General features: G+C 39.8%; 1 protein-coding gene across 5 annotated transcripts in view; it reads left to right on the top strand.

Moving 5' to 3' along the window:
- chrm2a (cholinergic receptor, muscarinic 2a) overlaps positions 1-23,243 on the top strand; it is a 51,534-nt gene that overhangs the window by 18,556 nt on the left and 9,735 nt on the right. Inside the window, exon 1 of one of the 5 annotated variants that reach the window (XM_056747975.1) lies at positions 18,324-18,384. The exons of 3 other annotated variants lie outside the window; for them this stretch is intronic. The gene's annotated coding sequence lies outside the window, so the exon portion shown is untranslated. Of the gene's footprint in view, positions 1-18,323; positions 18,385-22,078; positions 22,132-23,243 lie in introns of those variants that run through there. One more of the 5 variants, XM_056747971.1, reaches the window with a different exon arrangement.

Below are 23,243 nucleotides of genomic sequence, written 5' to 3'. Positions count from 1 at the left end.
GAAATGTAATATTCTTTGCTCTTTTTAAATATGACTATGTTGCATTATAATTGTGTACAAAGATTAAGATGAAAGCATCTGCTGAATGACTTAATGTAAATTATGAAAGTAACTTGTAAAACTTATGAAGATCTGAAACTGGATGTTGTGATATACTGGTATTGACATTAATGTGATATTAATTATCTTGACTGTTGATATTTTGGTAATATTACACAAATTAAAATATCTGAAATAATTCATTGAGGTACAAAAAAAGTAACACCATAAAACTGAAACAAAATTTAAGATGAATTTAACCAATAGCATTATCTCTGTCCTCAATAATGAAAAAAAATTGTTTAGCTAAAATGCAGACTTTCTCACTCACCCTCGTGTCGACCCGAACAATGTTTGCTTTGAAACGATGGAAGCATCTTCAATCTGCACACAACAAACAGATAATTACACAAATGTTACACAAAAAAATGCCTATACGACTAAATGTTATAATTCTCAAATCTCATTTATGTGAACATTAAAACCAGACGTGATGATACTATTGATTCTTGCTCTGAGCACTGAGGTATGTCATAAAAGTGTGTCATCATTAGTATGTAGCTCTGGTCTGTTTAAAGTTCAGCGGGAGTCAAGAGTTTATTCCACAATTATTTTTCATTTTTATGAGTCACCACACAACCAGGCCATGGCATGTGAGAGCAGCAGAATGATTTTATTAAAGGGTCACTCCTTCAGGGTCTCCCGGTGACACAGTTCTGGTGACCATTACAACACACCTGCCCTGGAGCGGGCCGGTATGGAACAGATGTTGCCATGGCAATGCCCTGCGCTAGCATCTGTGGCACTGTTGTGACATGGAAAATGCTAATCCCAAAGTCACCTCATTAACCCACAAATGTTCCTGCACCAAACAACGCTCGGGAGAACATCTTTCCCAGCAAACTGCCCGAGCATGTTTTCATGTTTCCTTTGAACGGGGACGTGTTGCGTTTTTTTTTGATCTTGTGAAGGAGAATGTGACTAACACCTAAAGGTGGTTTACATACAGAACAAACTTGGGTGGAAAAGGTCATGAACAACTCAATTATTGTTTTCAAAAACCTAAACTACTAATTTGACATCAGAAATGCAGATCCCATAAAAGCTTTGAATGTTTTACAAGCGGTCACGAGGGAAAAATTAAATGACCTCTGAAGTGACGATTCTGTGACATGAAGTGTAGTTAAAGATGAGAGGATTGCATTTCAATTATTTCAGTCCCGCCGTCAACTCTCTCATCTGCACATGAGAGCCGCTCAGCGAGGAGAAAGTCAACGAGGGCACTTTTAATTGAGTGATAAAAGGGGCCGAGGAGTTAAAACGCTTCACTTATGTTCAGCTGTGTGTGAGAAAGACACAGGAATCACCAGATACCGTACAGCTTCCATATTAAATCCATTTGTGACTCTTTTAGCAGTCTAGAAGAATGACAAACTGTTTGATTCAGTAGATGGATTCGAATCAATAACGCATGAGATCAGGACAGAGTCTTTCTGTCCGAATCATTAGACAGAAACACAGCCAAGAACTGGTCAAGCTGTAATTTTGTTGCGACTCAAAGACGTGAAAATGCCTATTTTTTTTATGCGGTTTTGTGTTGCCCCTCTCTCTCTCTCTCTCTCTCTCAGTCTCACTGGGCCTCATTCATTAAACAGGAGCAAAGTAATTTGTATAAACGGTTTGTAAAACCACTCGTGCATAAGCTTATTGAATCCAATGTGAATTTATGTAAGAATAGTTTTACAAAGAAACGATCAAGCGCTCGTTGAACAGAACTGAAGCTAAACTGAGAGCTCTCGCATAATTGAGACGCAGGGCACGGTTTGAAGATAAACGCTGCATACATCTGGAGGTTTGGATGGGGATTTACCAAGCATTAGATGCAAGTAAACTAATGGAATGCACACGGCACATACTCTCCCGAGGGCTGCGGCAAATGTCAACACACAACAAACACACAACCGCTGCGGATTTAATATAGAGTTTTCACAAAGGACGCTGTTTGCATTAACATTGTGTGTGGGTTCACTTAGCTACCCTTTAAAGGCAAATTTGTCCCCATAAGTGAATAAAATCTTGTAAAACCTCCTGCTGGGGAAGTTCTTTACTTTTTTATTGGTTAAAGCGTTTTCAGAATAAAGTGAAATTTCTGTCTATACTGAACAGCAAAGCACACATTTATATTACTTTTATGCCTAATGTAGTCACGTGAAATGTAGTCACGTCTGCTATGGACGATCAGATTTTACAGTGGGTGGAGCTTCTTCAGGGCAAGAACAAAATTAACATGGTTGGAACACATGTTATTGTTTGGTTTAACATTAATGACGTACAACTTAAAGCCCATGCACGCACGCACACCGTTTCAATGTGAAGTGCATGTCTAACATATGACACATACAGTCTCTTTATCACAAGGATTCAGCCCAACAACCTTCTAAAGAATTCTTCAATCTCTCCCTAAGAAAGAGAGAGAGAGAGAGAGAGAGAGAGAATGATACAGATAGTTTCAATGTGTTACGTGGGAGCAGTCGCAGCTAATGCTCATGTAAACTCACACTCGGGGGACGGGGTCTGCGCAGACGCAGGCTTTTTAATTGCTTTCATTTGAGCGTGTGTAAAGCCCATGGTGTTATTAGATTATATTCATCCCTGGACGCAGCTGCTTCCATCAGGTCTGAAAGAGAGATTCATGTACAGAGTTTAAAACTCTGCTTTAATATTCCACACAGATTCATCTAAACAGATGCTCTGTGGAAAGATGATTTACTCGATATCACATGCGTGAACCACAGAAGACTGCGTTCAACATCCTTTAACAGCATCAAACATCAATGCATTTGTACTTGATATAAAATCGTGAAGCTTAGATCTAAAAAAGGTTTATTTAAAATGAGAAGTGTCCATATACAGTAATGGAAATGTATTTCCATCACTGTAAAAGCACATTTTGTTTTGTTTTTGTTTCTGAAACAGAATTACATTTATTTTTGGTGGTAAAGCACAGCATCCCACAAACGTAGCCCATAAAGCTTGTTTTGAACCCGGAACATTTCTTTACAAAGCACCAAATGCAAGACAGTGTTTACACAAAACATCTAGACTACCTGAAAGAGAACAGCAGGCGTTTAATGTCTCGCAGCCGCAGGAAATCCGCAAACTACAGTCACTCCAGCAAAACACTTCGCTGCGAACATTAACAAGAGAAACAACATTAAAACTCACAATCCAAACGTGTGACATGTGTACAAAAGAAAAATTGTTCCTGAACATATTTCCTGACAAAGTCAAATCGCAAACAACATATCTTTAATGTTCTTTCTGTACAGCAGTGAGATTAAAAGAAGAGCACGTGGAGACTTCTGAAATTAGTCTCATGAAACGACTGAAAATCTAAAGTTTTGAACTTGTTGTAAATGAATCAAGTAATTTCTAAAATAATCATCTGCTATGCAATCAATAATAATATTTATAGCTCTATTTTACATTTAGGCATTTAGCAGACTCTTTTACACAAAGATATATGTCAAAAACATTTAAAGTGTGTGGAATTTAAGGAGAAACATTAGATATATACATCTATTGAGCCACAACAGAGTCTATTTCTTTCTGGATTGATACACACACACAAACACACACACACACACACACACAAACTTCTTCAGATAACATGACCATCATTAAGATGATGTGTCTTCAAATACTTGAAATCTGTTGCACATGATGTGTTTGTTTTCACACCAAATGTGTTGTGCAACCAAACTGACTGAAGATAAAGCTGAGATTACTCGTCTCTCTCTCTCTGGCTCACATTACTGCTGTCTGATTCATGAATAAATGAAAAGCAGATCTATTCAATAAATCCGTGCAAGCCCTTCACATAATCTTTGCTTATACTGTCATAAAAGCACTAAAAGCATAAATGTATATTTGTGCATATGTATATTATAATGTAATTATGACTATATGCGAGCTTTGAAGAGTTTTATTAAAATATGCCAAAACTTTTCTGAACAAGACATGTAAATTAATTTTAATATTGTTTCGAATAAATGGAAATTACAAAGCGCTTCTAAATGACTGTCTGCAGAGCTGAATCATGACTGCAATAAAATCAGGAGATAAAAACAGTTTATTCTTTCAACATTTAGAGAAAACACAGATTGTGACGGCTGACATTATGTGCTATCAACATTTTTCTCAATTATAGCTGCAGCAAAAACTTGAACTGGGATAACAGCAAAATTAACATAACTCCATACATAAAAAAACATCATAAACATATGGCTCTATTACAATGTGTTAGAGAATGTAATATGCCGCAACACGCAACCACAATTCATTACAAACCGACTGTTTATTATTAAAAATCATGCAATCGGATTTATCTACATTCATTTTCATACATATTCACGGTTAGTCTGTATATGTGTTGCTTCATCTGAAAATATTGTAAACACTCTTGTTAAACATACAGAGATAAGAAGGCAATAATATTGATCAAACTAATAATCCATCATGTGCGTGTGTTAGTATGAAACCCAGAAGAACTGAATTATTCAAACTGAATTTTACGCAACTGCCAGTCTGTAATGTCACTGGTCTACCATCTCCGTACTGACAGTCACATGCACGCACCCTCATTAACTGGTGAAATATTGTAAAATGTGCATGTCATATATAACTCCTATTAACAAGGCAAAACGCAGTGGAAGGATGTTTTTCCTGACTGTCACCTCACCACACCTCACCACACCACACACACACACACACACACACACAGACAGACACACTCCGGATCCTTCCATTCTGGAGCAGCACTGTTTGAACACCTCAGCCCAGGTGCCAGAACTTTCTCCCACATATAAATAATGAATGAAACCATCCACAGACGCACTACAGTATATATTTCCGAGAGAAACTCTGAATTCAAGAACATACACGCACACACACACACTCTACGAGACTGTACACACAAACATATCCTCAATATACTGTAAGTATGACATAATAAAGAGCTTTCATTTCACACATTATAAATGCACACTTACTTATTTATTGGTTTAGTGGTTTAAGACCGGCCCTGCCAACACATGGATCCTGGGTTCAAACCCTGAAGACACACTCACCTCTGCACAGTTTCATCTCAACAGCTCGTGTCCTTGAGCCGGCCAGATAAGGCAGCGTTTATAAATCTGCTGTAAGGTCTGCGCTGAAGTCTGCTAAATAGAAAGCAAACAGATGGATGGAGAAGGTTATCACAGGTTTAAGACTTTAAGAGAAAAGAAGTGGACTACTGCAGTTCTCTACGGGCCGGCCTTACAACCAATGCAGTCGAGCCCTTGCAAATGATCCAGAATGCACCTGCACATCTAGTCTTCAATCAGCCCTAAAGAGCCCATGAAACACCCCTTCTGATTTCACTTCACTGGCTGCCAGTCACCGCCCGCAACAAGTTTAAATCTCTGACACTGATCTTCAGAACGATAACGGCGAATTCGCCCAGTGCCTTAACTCGATGCTCCAGGTCTACATCCCCTCCCATCATCTTCGGTTTGAAAATGAGCAACGCATGGTTGCTCCATCACATCACGCTTGCAAAAAACTTTCCTCATTCAGCTTCAACGAGAAAGATTCTGTACTGTACATGCATGAAGTACGACACTATAGACATATTGCGTCACATTTTTCCTGCGATGAAATTTTGATCCTCCACCTCTCGTGATGTAATGTTTGTGTGTATGCAACACTGGTATCATGCTTTTATTTTTTATCTGTCTGTGAAAAACAGAAGAAAATAATCTGGAAGGGGAACATGATAAAATAAACTTTCAAAGTTTTCATCTTACACAATTTCTCTGTAGAAAAATCTGAAAAGATGGTATTGTAAAGGTCCCTTTTTGTGATTAAAGTGGTATAAACTTTGGTGTAAACTAAACAGAAAATAGGACACAAAAGTTAGTTGATTTTTATAGTTTTTTTTTTCTTGTTTTCTTGTAGAGACTTTAATCTGATGGTCAGTAAAGTGAGTTGTGTGTGCGTTTGTGATGGTTGTATTGATTTCAGTGACAGCAGTAAATTGAGGAGCTTGTAGTAACATGTGCCTCTCAATGCTGTGCTGATGGAAACGTGCAGGACACCCAAACACACACACAGGTCACATCACACACACTCTATTGTTTAGGGTTCACCTGCGCCCTGCGCCCACAATTCGGACAAACGAACACAATCTAACACATGTACAACTCTTGTTCAGCTCACAACACAACTGAATGATTTACTGAGTGTCAGACAACAACAGAAAGAGACAGAAAAGAAACAATTTACCTTAAGACTTTACTTTCTGTTGCAGTTCTAAATTCTCTTTCTTTAAGCTTATAAGTGGGATTTATTTGAATTATTCACAGTGACTGATGCAAGTCGTCTTCATGTTCTTTATACAAAACATTGAGTTTATGTAAAAATGGAGATTTTTGAGCTCAGAGATATTGTGTGAATATTCAGTTTCTGTCCGTTTGTCAAACAAAGCATCACACAGCTAGATATTGGACATATATGTTTCTGACACCACTGGTCACGATATACTTTCATTATATAAGAATACGGTCATACAGGCTATTAAGAGAATAATGATGACTGCTCCTTTAAGACAGTCTTAAAAAATGAGAACACTGAACAAACATGATTTATGTATATGTGGCATTATGCAAATTAAATATTCATGATTGAAAGCCATTTATACGGTGAGAGGGGTAATTGTAACGGTAGATTATAAAGAATATGAAATGGAAGGCAGGTAAATATAGCTGCGTGGGAATCAATATGGATGATTGTTTCTTGTTAGTCTGTATCTAAATGTACCGCTTGTTTCGGCGGATGACGCGAGTCGTGTTGCGTGCTGAAGAGTGCCAGGGTCTTATTTTAGAGCACAAGAGGTGCTTGAGTCTCGGTTGCTGCTAAATTCACATTCAGACAATGACTGCTGAAATAATGGTCTTCAGTCATGATAAGGCAAACACACATAATAGAGACAAAGTATGTGTGTGTGTAAGTGTAAAGAGTTACTGGCCTCTCTAGAATCATCTCCTTCAATTATGATTTAAATGTCAACATATGAAACTTCAGTATGTCTCTATTTGACCTAGTTGTTAATTAGTTGAGAATGTGAATGAATGGAACGAGTGAAAGAACTCAACGGGCTGCAAAACTTTGAGACAATGTGACATCTTTATCTTCGTCTCTCTTTCTTGCACCCTAGCAACGTGTTATTAAAGTCTCATGACAGTGTGTTTCAATTCATATACAGAACAAGACATTAGTGCTTGTATAATCCCAAAATAAGATGGGAAAGTGTCCAAATCAACCATACAAACAAAAAGAGTGATTTATAAGTTCTGTTCATCCCGGGCTATGTTCAACACAACAACACACTATATCATGTTTTAAGATCAAATTGTAATTATTTGAAAACACCTAAGTCAGATGAATGAAACACACTGGGAAAACCTGGGACAATCGAATCCTTGGTCAATTGTCGCATCTAAGACAAGTTGGTTAAGTTTAGCACTGGATTTTCCCCCATTCACACCCCCGCATCGTAACAGACGCTGGCTTTTGGACCTGATGGTGATGACAGCTTGGATGGTCTTTTTCCTTCTTGGCGTGAATGAACACGATGGTTGTTTTTCCAAAAATATGTGAAATGTGGACTCGTAGGGCCACAAATCCACTGTTCTGCTTTCGGTCTCAGATGAAAACGGGTCTAGAGAAGTCAGCGGTGCTTGTGAAGTGTTGATGTATGGGTTCTTTGCATAAAGCCTGTTGAAATAGCGAAAAGTGATGACTGACATATTCTTATATCACAACATCAGTTACAGATGCATGACCGTTTTTTGAGACAGTGATGTCTGAAGTCTTGCCCTTTATTCAACAGATTTTTTAAAATCTTTTTATTACACTGTGAAATGCCCCAAATTCTTTCAATCCGTATTTGAGAAAGATTGTTTTGAAAGTGCTGAAATATTTGTTATTGCATCTGTTGGCAAACATTAAGTTATTAGTCCCGTGTTGCACTTGCCTCAACATTTTTGGAATGTGCAAAAGGAATTCATTTCAGAACTGATCTTTAGGAAGTAATGTGGTTTCTTTGGTAAAAAAAAGTATGCTGGGTTTATACTGTTTGTTGCAAATCAAAGCAAATTTACAAATCATTCCTTTCATCCTTTCACGAATTTTACTCAAACACTCACCTGTCGTCATAACTGATGGACAATTCATCCACTTCACACAGCAACATCCGCCTATGAACACAGAAACACATTTAACAAATAGTCAATCGTTCATCTATTGTGCTATTTACATAGACTGCATTTAAAGTCAATATGAAACGCTGTTTACAACCCATTTTATAATGTGAAACAACACATATAAAGAAAAACTACAGACCAGAAGTTTTATTAAAAATTGATAGCTTAATGATGAGAGACAAAACGAAGGTGACGTTCAGAGACAGAAGACCCTGTTTTGACAGTAATAAATATTCATTTACAAATCATAAAAGCAGAAAGTAAGTAGAGTTACCATCAAATGACATTCACAGCACAAAGGTTTTCACATACATTTTTTGTAAAGTTCGCAATCCCAGAATGCACTGTGATAAGATCATAGAAAAACGAAAGATTAAAATCTAGAAGTAGAGTCAAGCAATTCAAATCATTACTATATATTTATTTGCTAAAAACAAAATCATTTAAATCTAATTAAAACGGTCAGATGAATTCAGGAAAGGAGGTCTTTAGGACCCTCGGGGCACCCTTTCATCATATCTCAAACCTTATGACATCATCATCTCCATCATCATCATCATCAGCTAATGGGAGGCTCATCACCATAGTTACTGGAGAATGAGAGCTATATGTTGGTAATGATAGATCACGACTTGTGCAGAGACAAACAAGCACACTTTTCACACATTCTCTCCTTCAGTGTTTGGTTTTTCATGAATTATGAAAGAGGGAGAAACACTGTGGCACACGTGGATGCTCGCCCCCAACATACACACAAGTCTAAATCATTAACGGGCGTCTCGCTTTCGAAGAGAGCCGGCAGAAAATCTCAGTTCAAGCTCTCTCAAAGGTTTAAGTGAGAGCAGCAGGGAGAGATGGAGCCTCATCCATCCATCCATACACACACATAAAACACAGACTAAACACACTCAGCATGCTCTCATTAGCTGTGTGTGAGCTCATAGTATTCTTCCTCATTCAGAACAAGACACAAAACCCTCAGAAACACTGACACTGGCATGTAATATTCACTATGCATAAAATACAGCACATATGCATATATATACACCACGGTGCAGGCACGATTAAAGGTGCAGTTCACCCAAAAATATCACCATTTACTCACCTTCGAGTTGTTATAAATCTGTATACATTTCTTTGTGCTGATGAACACAGAGAAAGATATTTGGAAGAATGTTTATAAACAAACTGATCTTGCTCCCCATTGAATACCAAAGTAGGAAAAATTACTTTATCATTTTTTTTGTTCTGTTGAACCCTAAAGACATCTGACTACCATTGCCATATTTCCTACAGTTTGGTTAAAAGCATTCTTCCAAATATCTTTCTCTGTGTTCATTTGAACAAAGCATTTACACTTTACATTAAATTGGACAACTTGAAGATGAGTTAATGACATTATACATTGGGGTGAACTATCCCTTTAATTTAAAGAAATACAAAATTACAGTTTCCCAGAAAATATTTTCTTTGTAAGTGACGATTCTATCGCAAGATGCTCTGTGCAATCTGTCTCCCACAGGCTGATGTGGTTAAAGATGCTAGAACACAGCTAGTTTCTTCAGAAATTGATTTGTGATTCAGCTCTGGTTTGATCCTGCTGCTGTTTAATCAACCTGAGGGAAATTGAGAAGGAAAAAATACGATACATCTCCTTCTACGCATTTATGTAACGTACCGTCTCGGCATGCATGACGCTCACGCAGGACATTGGCACAAACACACACAGCTCAGACACGATGGAGTCAAAAATAAGGAGAAACATGCAGTCCAGCAGCAGTATATGAATGCAGGGGTGTCAGCGGTTGATAAATGCACGCTATCACCACTCGTGCGTGTGTGTGTTTGTTTGTGTGGTCCTCAGCTGACTGATACAGAGCGAGTGGAGTGCACAGGGTGTCTGTCGTCGTCTATGATAAGGCACGTCTCTCTCTCTGTTCATGGACGGATATAGAAACCATAGATGTGTCGCTCTATCTTAGCTGCGGCTCTAATCAGAATCCTGTCCACCCACTCCATTTCCTGGCACGCTGGAAAAACACACATTTCCCAGAGGCATCTCATCGCACGAATCCATAATTCAACTTTACTGCGTTTAGAGAGACGACGAACAAACAAACACATCTACCTAAGTACATTACAGATAGCAACATACGTGTTTAAGGCTCGGCTCACAGAGATTATTTAGGCGTGTTTTTGAGCGGTCCAGCGTGCATGACCTTCAGTAAATAAAATTCATGAGGTAAAAGTGGCATCACAAAGGGTTGATAACAGGAAGGTTACTGGTTTATTGGCCTGTAAACCATCTCTTACCCTGTGGTTCCACCAGAGAGTCACCTTGTAATTCAGATTCATGTTGGAATTCTACGGTGGCATCATAAAAACATCTTTCGCCTCTGGTCATGCGGGCATAAAAGAAAATGAAATGAGTGAGCAGAACATGATAAAAACAGTGCACTGCATGATGCTTGGTGGCTAACTGCTCTTATAGACACAAAACAAATACAAACTATTATTCTAACTTACAGTAATCCATAGAAAAAGGGTTGAAAATGAAAATCAGTTATATAAAAACATTGTTGAAAATTGTCTACTCACCTCAATTCATAACAGGAAGCTTTTAATAATGGTTTATAATTTGTGCTGTTGGGCAGAATGTCAGTCTGACGTAACTTGATTTCAACCTGCTTAAGGAAAAACACATGAAGTAACCTGCACATTTTGTTTTAAACAGGATGGGAGACAGAAAGGCGAAGCTTTAAGCAAGGTAGAAATCTGCCATTTTACAAAATCTTAAAGCAAGGCTTAAGAGTCAAAACGAATAATTATATAATAAAAAACCTATTCTGTTATGGCGTGAATAATCGCATTAGATGTAGTTTTTTAGCCCACTATCCCTGAAGATATGAACTGACAGAATGAAGGCGGTGAAGTGAACAGCATTAGTCTGCTGTGAAGGACAGAGCTTTCATGTGAGCTGACCGCACGCTCTCTGACCTGAACCCTGTCCACAGGTGTATAATGAGTTTGTAATAATACTCTGTAGTCTGGATGACAGTGCAGGTGTCCATCCGCAACACACACTTACACACACACAGACAGCAAACCCACAGTCCGTCTGACGCACATGTGAACTGAAAGCTTGATGCGACTGACTGGCTTTAGCTGCATGAGTCAGGGTGCAATGGGTTTTTTCATCCAACACTAAACTTAATGTAAAAAACCTGTGTGTCACCCATATATCTTCCTGTCTTAGTGGCCAGTGGAAAAAACCCAAGATAATGACCGGTACCATTCCCCCTCAATATGAAAGCAACCTGAGCTTTACTGAAGGTTAACACGTAAAAACAAGTGAAAATTGTGTATTGTGGGACCCTCAGGAGACGGCGCTCGTTCATCCACTCAGACAAGTGAATATCAGAAGAAAACCATCTATCGTAAAGAAAGGAAGACTGCGTTACTCTCAAACATTTACTCGGTCGGCTAATATCTTATACCTCAAAATAGGATGCGTTCTTTGGAGTAGACGGGGAGGAGAAATGGCATCTCTTCCCTGAATGAACTTCACAGCAGGCAATCTTTGCAGGTACGAGTTTTCAATCAGAGTGCGCACCATGTGCTCAAGCTAATATATATTTATAAACAGGCGTACATTCAACAGTGAGCGCTCCGCAGGCCTCTCCTCAGAAAAATAGAGCTGTAAATGAGCAAAAGGGCACAGCCGTCACAGCGACAGACGAGTGTCAGTGTCTGTATGACATGTGAGAGGATGAAAGTCATCGCTCAGGGGTGAGACAGCGGAGGAATAACTGTTTACTGCCATCTCATGTCGAGGGATAATTCAATCAAACGTTAGCGTGCGGCTATCAGACTTCTGGCAGCTTACAGTCGACACGCGAGGAATGAAGATCATAGAGAAAACTCACACGGTGTGCTAGCAAGTACCAAAAAACTTAGAATCTCATCTTTACAAAAATTTCTTTAAATCAATTTTTCAAAATGGCAAGCTTTTCATTTGGTTTTTATGTAATAGAATGTAATGACAGTGGAGTTCAAATAATTCAAAAGCGTTTCTTCATTATGGACTGGCAGTGAATGTTTAATTGTAAAATTAAAATAAGTTCAAAATGACCCAATTCGCATAATTTTTTTAGGCATTCAAATTCAGTACTTCTGTTTTGTGTTTGTTCTCCGTGGGGAGCGCCAGCTGAGGGTTTTTAATCATTTCTAGAACATCTTTATCATATTGTTATTTTATGAAACCGGAGTCATACTAAAGGACATTTATCTGCCGAGCAGAAATTTTCAATTTTCAATAATAATTTTCAAATAAACAGTATTAATAAATCTGTATGGTAATATGACAGCTGATCTGGTCTGTGAGGACACTCATTCGCACAACCACATCAACAGCTCAGAAGTCATTTGATGTGTCTATGGAGTTCTGGTCACGTGTGCTGATGAGCTTCACACACACACACGCAAGGCTGTTGATAGAGCGTATCTATCACAGGCCGCCACTCACCTGCCGTAATCTTTCACACACACCTTCCTTCTACTTAAGGTGCAGCAATTACAACATGCATTCAGTGAGGCCGATTGTGAGACGCGGCTAATCGCATTAGCTAATCCTGCGGCCGCAGAACTCGTCTGCCGAGAGCGCGAAACCTCTTCATTTCCCCTTGCTGAGCTGCGAAACCCTGCACACCAGAGACAGACACACAGACAACAAACAGACCTGTAACATAAACAGACACACATGTGCTGGGTCTTTAGCGTGAACGGTCTGTGTGCAGACACTCTTTGAAGAAAAAGAGCTAAAAATCCATCACACATACTTGTGAGCATGATGCTCCGCCATCAGGTGACTCATACAGAGCTGTGTAGCGAATAGGAATATGAGAATTTGAGAAACTGAGATTTAAAATGATAGCAGTGCTTATCTGCGTTCCGATTATCACTGTGAATATCTAAAGACTCGTGACATGAAAAGGCCATTTGTAGTCATTTCAATCTAAACACATTCACTTCTGCATTTCTTCACCACAAAACCGCATATTCTGTAAATTGACTCAGTGGAAATAAATGGGATTTAAGGGATGAAGTGCAAGGAATATTGCGGGATTATCATTGAGCATGTAATCACAGGAAGCGATGCACTCCTGACCATCTCAGGGTCGTGATATTCAAATCATTCACATCCACAGCTATTACAGGAAAAGTTCACTCACAAATGAAAATTCAGGTGCTCACCCTCACATCAGTCTGTCCTGTGATGATGTCAGGTAATATCAGATTTTTCCACGAAAGATGACGCTGACCATTTCTATGCAAGCAGTACAGATTCCCAATCGGCAACAAAATGTATATCGTTATACACTTACATTCTTGCTTGTTCAGTGCACGATCGTATAAAAAAGTGGATTAAGAACATTAGTTTTGTTGTGTACACGGAACAATATTACTCCTGTTATCAATATGAATGGTGAGCAAATGATTTGGGTGAACTTTTTCAAATTAAATACAGCCTTGATGTCCAGGCAGTTTACGATCCCTTAAAATACTGCCTACATAGGCAGCTCACTAGGTGTTGCAGGTGCATGTATGTTAAAAGCGAGTCTAGTGAGTGAGGTCTGTTCTTCTGTCCCAGTCTGCAAGGCGTCTGCACATTACGGCAGTCCTCCGCATCGGCCCGCAGCTATAACACACCATGCACTAATATATATGATAATCACAGCAGCACACGGCAGCGAGGGCTAATATCCTTTTCCTTCCCATAAGAGATTTTCTGTCTCGCTTGGCCAGTGTTCCTGCTGTCAGAACGAGCGCCGTCTCCTGAGGGTCCCACAATACACAATTTACACTAACAGCTTTATACAAATCATTCACACTCACCCTGTCCCATTGCATGCCTCATATATACATTGTACTGCATCGGAATACATATGCAGTATGTACATATCCAGAATAAACACTATACTGTACAATTATTCAATCCTAAGAAAGCAAAATAAAGTCTTTATTTCCAAGACAATAACCAGAAACCACAAGCAAGATAAACATAGGGTTCTGAACACAGTGCACACTTAACCCCTACCTAGTGTGCACTTCATATGTCGTATAGATGAGACGCAACTCAGCTCTGCAGGAGGCGGGATAGTACACAAACAAACAAATCAAATGGCGTACGGCATATAATCGTCAGGAGAGAGCCCTTAAAGAAGCATTAATAGCTCATTACCCGGCGTAAATGAAACCCCGCTCACTCCATCAACCTCTCCGAGCGGCGTGTTGGCTGACTGCTTATTCACTCACAGAATTTGATTTTGTAAATCAGTTCGCTGCAAAGTTGCAGCCACAGTGAGGGAAAATGCTTAGCCGCCAGGAGGATGATAGCTGGTGGCATGTAGATTTAACCATGACAGAAACAAACACGGAGCTTACTGAGGAACTGCTGCATATTAATGAAGCTCATAAATACTTCCTTAAAGCCAACATGAAAACAATAAACTTTCATTAACATTTTATGAATGACTTCACCTCTGGACTGTTGTTAATAACGCAGGCGTTCTTTAATCATGGAATTGAATTATGGTTAACACATGATAGAAGCTGCAGATAATAATAAATCTAAAGCAGCGCTATCGTTGAGATGTGATGGTGATGATTCACCAAAACTGATCAGCGGGCAACTCATACTTTCTTTATCAAGTGTTAAATTGAGTCATAATGTTCTGCTAGTGTATTTAGTCCACCCACTTGCAATTTATTTCAATCTTTTTTTGTTCGGAGGAAGACAGTAAATCATTCAGGTTTGATGTGAGGGCGAGTAAATGATGATAGAACTTAATGGGCGAACTGTTCCTTTAAACGCCGCCTGTTTCACGAAAGCCCTGGAGCCTTGTTGCCCTGGTTTATTTGCATGGCTCTTAATGACGATGTATTAGCGAGCTTGTTTTGGCAGTGGCATTGAGAAAGACTTCAGTTGCTGGACACGTGCCAGTCCCCTTGCCTTTACAAACACTATCTCCTAAAACTGTATCTCAGAGCCAAATGACTGCAGACTAATTCTGTTAACAGAAAACCAGCTCATTACTCATAATAAACCCAAAGCCGAATGTCCAAACACGTCACAAGGAGATCCACTGTATTGTAGGTCTGGTCCATAATGATTCCTAAATAAAGATGAACTTATGGATTTAGGTATGATCAATATCAGAAGTGACACCAACATGATATACGCATTCAGGGAGGACAGAGAGATAACGGAAAGGTGACATCTGGTTAAAACACGACATTAAAATGTCCACGTCTGAGCAAACGAAAAATGAAATGGGTCAGATCTCAGATGGATGGTGGCGGAGGTGAAGAAGAGAAAGTTCGGGCTGAACATCACTTGCTCAAACACACAAATTTTAAATCTATTACTCCTGCACGCTTTGGCTGGGAAGAGAAAAACTGAAAACCAATCACCCTCGAGCACATTACAGACTTCACTCAGCTCAGCCTCTTGTGTCCTCTTATCCAACCAATAAATCTCTCTCAGCACGGCACAATGCTGTCACTCACACACATCGCTGTCCTCGTGTCAGGGGTCCAGACAGAGTGATCTTACAGGAAACCTCTCGCAAGGCACAAGCACACAAACACGCACACCCACATACGCACCATGCGAGTTAAAGGAATATTCTTGGTTATTTTCAGCTTCATTTCTCTGTACAGCATCCATCAGACATGCCCGTCTAGAATGACTTCCATCGATAGGAAAGTCTGAAGTTAAGTCATTATGTTGAATCATTCACATTGAATATATATTATAAAATATATAAAAATAATATATACAATACATAATATATAAAGAGTAATATATACAAGTTATAACTGCATTTTTTTGTTTACATGAATTATGGTGGTTTTAGGCATGTTATGACATCATCATGACATCTAATGAATTATTCAATAAGTTCTATAGTATTTATGCTTTGATAAAAAACATGTTGTGTTGAGAGTAACGCATTACAAAAGTAAAGATATTACAGTTATATATACGTTTTTGCGGTGAAGCAGTAATATAACGCATTAGTAATAAAATTTGGGTAATATTATACCAGTTACATTTTCAGTAAACTGAAATTCTTTTTTTATTATTTACAAACACATTTCCTTCCCAGAAAAAAACGAATCTGTGATTAAAATACTACGATTGTAACGCTATTTTCACATTGAATTGATGCAAATTGTTTGCCTTGATACGGAATGTCCGCCTTAGTATTGTCAAACTAGTAATAGTTTCGCAGATGGTTTGTTATTTTATAATGTTGTGGTAGTCTAGGGATATTATCTGATACAAAAAAAAGTATTAATTCCTGCATTGTTTTTAGGCATTGTAGAAACATACGGTTGTGGCCTACAGGTATGTGCCGATTGGTTGATGCGGTATTTGTCCCGCATTGATGAGCACAAACATTATGCATTAACACGTCGCCCTCCACGAGATGTACAATGAGCAGCAATAAACTATACTTTAGCATTTTAGAATGCATACTCTGCTGAAAAAGCGATAGAAACATCACATAAATTTTACTGGATTTAATTGTTATGATGGAAATTTTATTGTTTGTAATAGAAACAAAGTCTCTACTGGTAAGTGTTGGGATCTGTTGACGTGGCCATTAAATCATACTCAAATAATGTCCAAAACAACCTAATGGTTATAATGGTGTTTTTTCTCAGCAGGGTAGTCATACTTTTGTGGATATTTTGATTAAAGTAACTCAAAAGCAACGCAAAAGTACAATTCAAAGACAGTAATATGGTAAAATAACTAATTACGTTTAAATGACAGTTACTAGTAATATATAATGCATTACATTTTGGAGGCCCTGTTAAAATGACCCTGAATATCCCTTTAAGACCATGCCACACAAAGCAGAGTTGAAGGAAACAGCAAAGTTCTCTCCGGCGTGTTTCTGTTCTTCTGCCAACTGGGATGCTGGAAATTATGCAAATGAGTGGATGTGCAAATGTGATGTATTTAATATACAGTGTGCATAATTGATGAGGGCAGAGGAGAGAGAGGCACCGGCGGGCGAGCGGAGGATAATTGAGGTATGGTTTGTGAACAGCCGAGAACTTCTTTGTACAGCATTTGATGAACAAAAAGATTTTCAAGGCTGATTTTCATACGCACGGAATATGGATGGAGGGATCCCAAGAGCCAGCCGGCAGCGCAAAGAGCAACGGCAGCCTATTCATTCATTACGCCCGACTCATTATGGACCTGCCCGCTCACATTTACGCTCGGCCGTGTCTGACACGGGCACCGTGCGAAAGGTTAAGCCACTCGAAATGTGACGTGTCTTGAAAGCGTGTGCGAGATGAGCGGGAAAAGGTATCGGGTTAAAAGCGGATCAAGTGTGTGCTGTTATGACGGATGCAGGTCGTGCATACAATAATGAGCTCAAAACTCCATTCCAGAGATTAATCGTCATCAGACTCGGCTGATCCTCAGCTCTCAGACCGATTCGCTGTGGACGTCGCCGGCTGGATGTGACATTTTGTCCAGACAAAAGCACCTGCGAGATACATTATATGAGCAACTGAGCCCATTTCTGGGGGACACTGTAGTAGATAATATACAGGCTGGTAAATGAAAAGTTGCAGGTTCAAGCCCACAAGGGGAAACAAACATAGCCCTCGTATGATCTAGGCCAATAAATTACTTTGGTGTTATGACACACCTGTCATATACTGCAATTGTGTGATGTGGCACATAGGGCATATCTGTTTCTCATTTAAAAATAACAAGTGTAAACGCACCTTTCCAAATCCCCGCTTCAGATGTGTCTTCTGTGCAGGAAGGATTATAAAGCCATGACACTGCCATGAGCTATGGTGACAGATGAATTACCACCTTTCCAGTGGAAATCATAAAACCCATTAAGCACTGGATCCGTCCGACTCCACGGTGCGTCACGTGTTTACGCCATCAGATGAGAGATATGGAGAAACACTAAAACAGAGAGAAAGAGAATAAGAGGTCAGTGAAAATAATGAAAAGGAACGACTCCAGAAAGCAAACGCTTTATCTCTTTCTGCTTTTCTCTTTCCCATTTTCTCTATCGCTCCTAATCTTAATGAGTACTACGGTACTCCATCCTACAGCGACGCACACACTGTAAGACTCGAGACGAGACACAGAAAACACAAGTCAGCAACCGCACGAATGACTAGACAACTCCACACACACTTACGCTCGACGCTCTTTCTCAAGGACATCATTTAAAGCAGCATTTTCTTCCTGTAGCGTTTCTCTTCTTCCCCTGACCCGGCGCTGTGTGAAAAACCGATGCCTTCATGTGGCTCTATGTGAAGAATGAGAGACCGTGGAATGCGGCCTGTAGGAAAGAAAAATCACACATGAAGTATCTTTAATGTCTCAATTTCTCCAAAAGAGCAGTGAGAGCAAACAGAGAGAGTCAACATGAAATGAACGCTCACTCTTTCCATACACATTACAGGTTACTGCATGATTCATCTGTGTACATTTTTGTCGTTAACATCTTATAAAATTTGGTCGCGCTCTGAAAAGTCATCGTCTGACATCCCCAAACACCACACAGACACACTTTACCATCCAATCAATTTCTCGTGAATTTAATCAAGTCTCGCCCTCCGAGCGTTTACGATGGATGGAGGTTTGAATATCTGTTAAAGAAATCAAGAAATCCAATCTACAAAGACTTCAGTATCGCTAATCTGGTGCTGTGCATGTATCTGTAGTCTAGACGGTAAAGCACTGCGGTGAATTTCAAACAGACAGATGTGTTTAGAGTCGACCCACAACACCACACCTCTGACCCTCTCTAAAACGCAGGATATTCATCATCGGACGCTGACCGAAGCACATTCTGATAACAAGTCCAAACGCCCGCTTTCTTGAATGCAATTTAAGTGTGTGTAGTGTTCCTAGCATTGCCACAAGGGACAATACAGTGGGCATTGGAGTAAACAGTCTTTGTTTACTCTCGGTTTTCTCTTATACAACTGTCATGGCAGAGCAGGAGTTTGAAGGGAATGGTGTTGTGTAAGCATTAGCATATGTGCATACAGTATGTCTCCGGTCTAACAATCTGTTCGCATACTGGACGCACTAATGGGACTGTTATTTAAAGTTGCCCGAGTGTTCACAGAAGTTGCTAATGAGTTGCTGAAGTTTATAGATTGAGAGCGTAATATATTAATGAAGTGAAACAGATCCAGTTTCCCAGTTCAGAGTGGATGCTATATCACAGGTTGTGGCTATTAGACCCCGCGGACACACACACACGCACGGGTCTGGCCTCATTGAGATGCATTATGTGCAGTCTGGCAGCAACAGGAAAACCCAACACTAAACAGCTCGCTGTCGGGTGGTAATGACCGATACTGGAACATTACTCGCGAGACACACATTCCTGATAACATGCACAAACTTTATAATGTCGAGATTACGACAGCAGGCCGGATCTACATGATAAAACGAGTTCCTCGCCATCATTGTGATGAAACGTGTCGTTTCAAAGAGGAAGGCCATTATCCGGAAAATTACAGCCAAATAGCATCCAACCTCATCGAATAACCCAACAACAACTCCGCGTGCAAATGTCTTTTGCCAAGAGGCATTTGAAAGTCTTTTAACAAAACAACATTATACACCTGAGTTGTAAATGTGTAAATAAAAGCGGCAAAACGGAAAGAGCTGTATTATCAAAGTGGTTGAGGCGAAACGCTCGTGTTTGGGAGGTATTACAAGATCAGGAAAGCAGTGATTTTAAAGCTCCAGACAAAATTACAAAACTATTCATGTCTCCAAATCCCTATAATGGCTCTTCTGACAACAACAAGAAGCGATCCTTACAAGGTTTTGTGTGGGGAGATGTGCACTCGTATAATTGTGAGTATCTGTTCGCCGAATACAATGACAATGCAGTCTTGGTGTGGATGTGTGTGGAAAGGTACTGTAGTTGTAAACCCCTTTGATTAAGTTTGCCTAATAATGAGAGTAAATGTGTCCTCTCATGTGTACGTACATGTGTGTTATCACAGCATCAGATGTCCTGAGCAGATATTCAGGATGCCAGATGTTGCCACTACAGTATGTTTATGAGTCCATAATGGGATCATTTGGGGGCACTTTCAGCGTCCGCAGTGTCCCGCTGCGCACCATTTCCATCTGCCAATACTCACAGCTGAGCCCTCACACACACCACAGCCCACTGCTGCCTTAACCTGTCCAAAAAACATAACACATGCTCATATACACCAAAAAGCTTTATGAGAGTGTCTTAACAGAAATGAATGTGGGTACCTGCGCTGCATTCGGCAAACAACCGGGGGAATCACGAACAGTCTTCCTCCACATTCTGTTCCCTCCTCAAGATAAAGACAAACAGTTAGTTTAACTATCCACATGAATACAGACAGACGTCTGAAGGAAAGTCTATCATCCCCTGGAGTACTGAAGTTTCCTCACACAAGACAGGAAGTCTAATACACTTTTAGGTTCGTGACAGAATGAAAGCGAACCTCATTCGAGAGGCCTGACGGTGAGCCGCTCACTCCTGTGAATGTCTTCAGGAAAGACTGAGTTTGTTTATAAGTGCGCTGCCATACGTGAAACGTCCAGACTGACGGCGGCAGATGGGAAAGAAACACAAAACACCACTGCTGTCTGTCAAGAACAATCAGATCGCCGTCTGTGTGTACAAACACAGACTATTTGCTACAAATACTCATAATTAGACAGTGTTAACATATCTTTGCCTAAGTGGAATCATCTCATTTTCTTTCTCAGCTTTTGTTTTGTTGAGCCTCTCTCCTCAGTTTGTCATTAACCTTTCAATCTGCCCGACCCACCTGCTATCCACAAACAAACACCTGCCACACACCTGCCATTCGCACACACAACACTGAATCACATCTCTAAAAGGGTGAAAAAAATGTCTTATGCTATAATATCTATAGCATTTTTACCTTCTCAGATGTTTCTCCGGACACACACACCCCATGTCCGGACCCTAAATGCACCTCATTTTCATCATCCACGCAAGAAAGAAGATCATTAAAATCTCATAGAGGAGTCACTCATCCATTCAGATTTAAATCTCATCAGAGACGAGTGCGGGATGGCCGCTGACTTAACATTTGGTCAACAGAGCAAAGATGTTGGTCCTGTCCTAACCAAGAGAGTAAATCCACATTCGTGTATATATAACAACAGGGCCAGCAAACATGGCTTTCCTGGCTAAACCCAGAAAATCTACACAACATCAAATGCAAACCGTTGTTCGATGCATTACCTTGAAACGTTTGTGCCGTTATACTGGATGTGTTATTATTCAAGCTGTTACAGTAGTTGTCTCATAAGAGAGAAGAGAAGACAGTTCACACTAATGCCCACTATAGCACGCCTGCAGAAACAGTGAGAATGCAAAGTGTGTTTCATCAGATAAATACACAGAACCCTTCCTAAACACCATCAAAACTTTAACAAAAGCCCATTTAATAACTTGAAGTTAATAAACTATTGGCAAAGGCTTGTGTTGTTGTTTAAAGCAATATCATTAGCTCAGTGTCCTAGAAATGGCTCCATTCCAGAGCACTTCAGCGTAAACAAACACTGATCTTCCATCTTCTATCACACACAGATTACGAAGCCTTTGCTCCGAGTCTTGATGTAAATACGGGTGGTTGGTCAGCAGCGGCTGCGCTGGAGCGGCTTCTCCTGGAACAGAAAAAGAAAACAGTAAGCAAGGATAAAAAAGGGGCAATAGAACGGGGTAGAAGTTGGAGATCAGTCCTTGGAGCGTCCCATAGGGCAAAGGCAATTTTCAGCTCTACTGAGCCAGTTCCACAATGGCTGAGTCCAAAAGCCTGACGAAACTTATTCAGAATGCCAAACTCTATTCTGTCATTCAACATATTGCTTCAGCCTGCCTTAAATATGGACCTCAAATCAGAGACTTCCATTAGAAAGAGGCTGGGGAATATGAATGCTGCATCAGGCAGAATAATTCTGAGGGCAGTTTGTCATTATAATACAACAGGCCTCTTAAGAGACGCATATACAGATGATTAATGAATCCGGCGGTTTGCATTATACCTGATTAGTCAAGCAGGTCTGAGCTTTTATGACTCTAAATAAAGAACATGACACACATTAAAACAAGCTGAAGTGCAGCGACTCAAGTGCTTTGAGGTCGATATTCAAAAAGACACTTCTTTCAAGTTTTGAAGGCAGACGAAAAGTCGTCTTCTGAGACGTGATGTGTATGACAAAATACCTCTGGAACCTTATGCTACATTCTGAGATGACTTGTCAAACTCAAAGGCAGTGTCGCATGTATCCTTTGCTGAGAAGTCGTTCCCAGGATGCATCGTGAAAACTTCCATTTCAAGACTGATAAAACAAAATACATATTACTAAATGCTGAAATCAATTAATAAAAATACTATTTTATGGCTTGTCCACACCGGGACGATAAACGCGCGCCATTGACGTTTAACGCCTCCTGACTAACCAAAGGGCGCCAACGTGAGTGTGCACACCAAAGTGCAAAACGGTGGCGTAGAAGCCGCGTAAAAAACTGCCCAACAAGTATTTTTATCTTGGCAGGCATATGGAGTAAATAGGTTTACAAGCGTTAAGCGATTTTTACACTTTATAGCATTTGGGAGAAAGTAACCACCGTTTTACCTCTTAAAATCACATAGAAATAATTTTAATTAATGTGACAGGTGTGCGACTGCATCGTGTTGTCATAGCAACGTAGTTCTTCCTGTTTCTTTTTCGGCCAATATGTCCTACGAAGGAAGTCTCGTTTAATTCTAAATTGAGGATTCTCCGTATACCGCATC

The sequence above is a fragment of the Triplophysa dalaica genome, chromosome 5 (assembly GCF_015846415.1).
Source record: "Triplophysa dalaica isolate WHDGS20190420 chromosome 5, ASM1584641v1, whole genome shotgun sequence".
Taxonomy (NCBI): Eukaryota; Metazoa; Chordata; class Actinopteri; order Cypriniformes; family Nemacheilidae; genus Triplophysa; species Triplophysa dalaica.
Note: the sequence above shows the minus strand (reverse complement) of the source record. Positions and strands in the feature narration are given on the sequence as shown.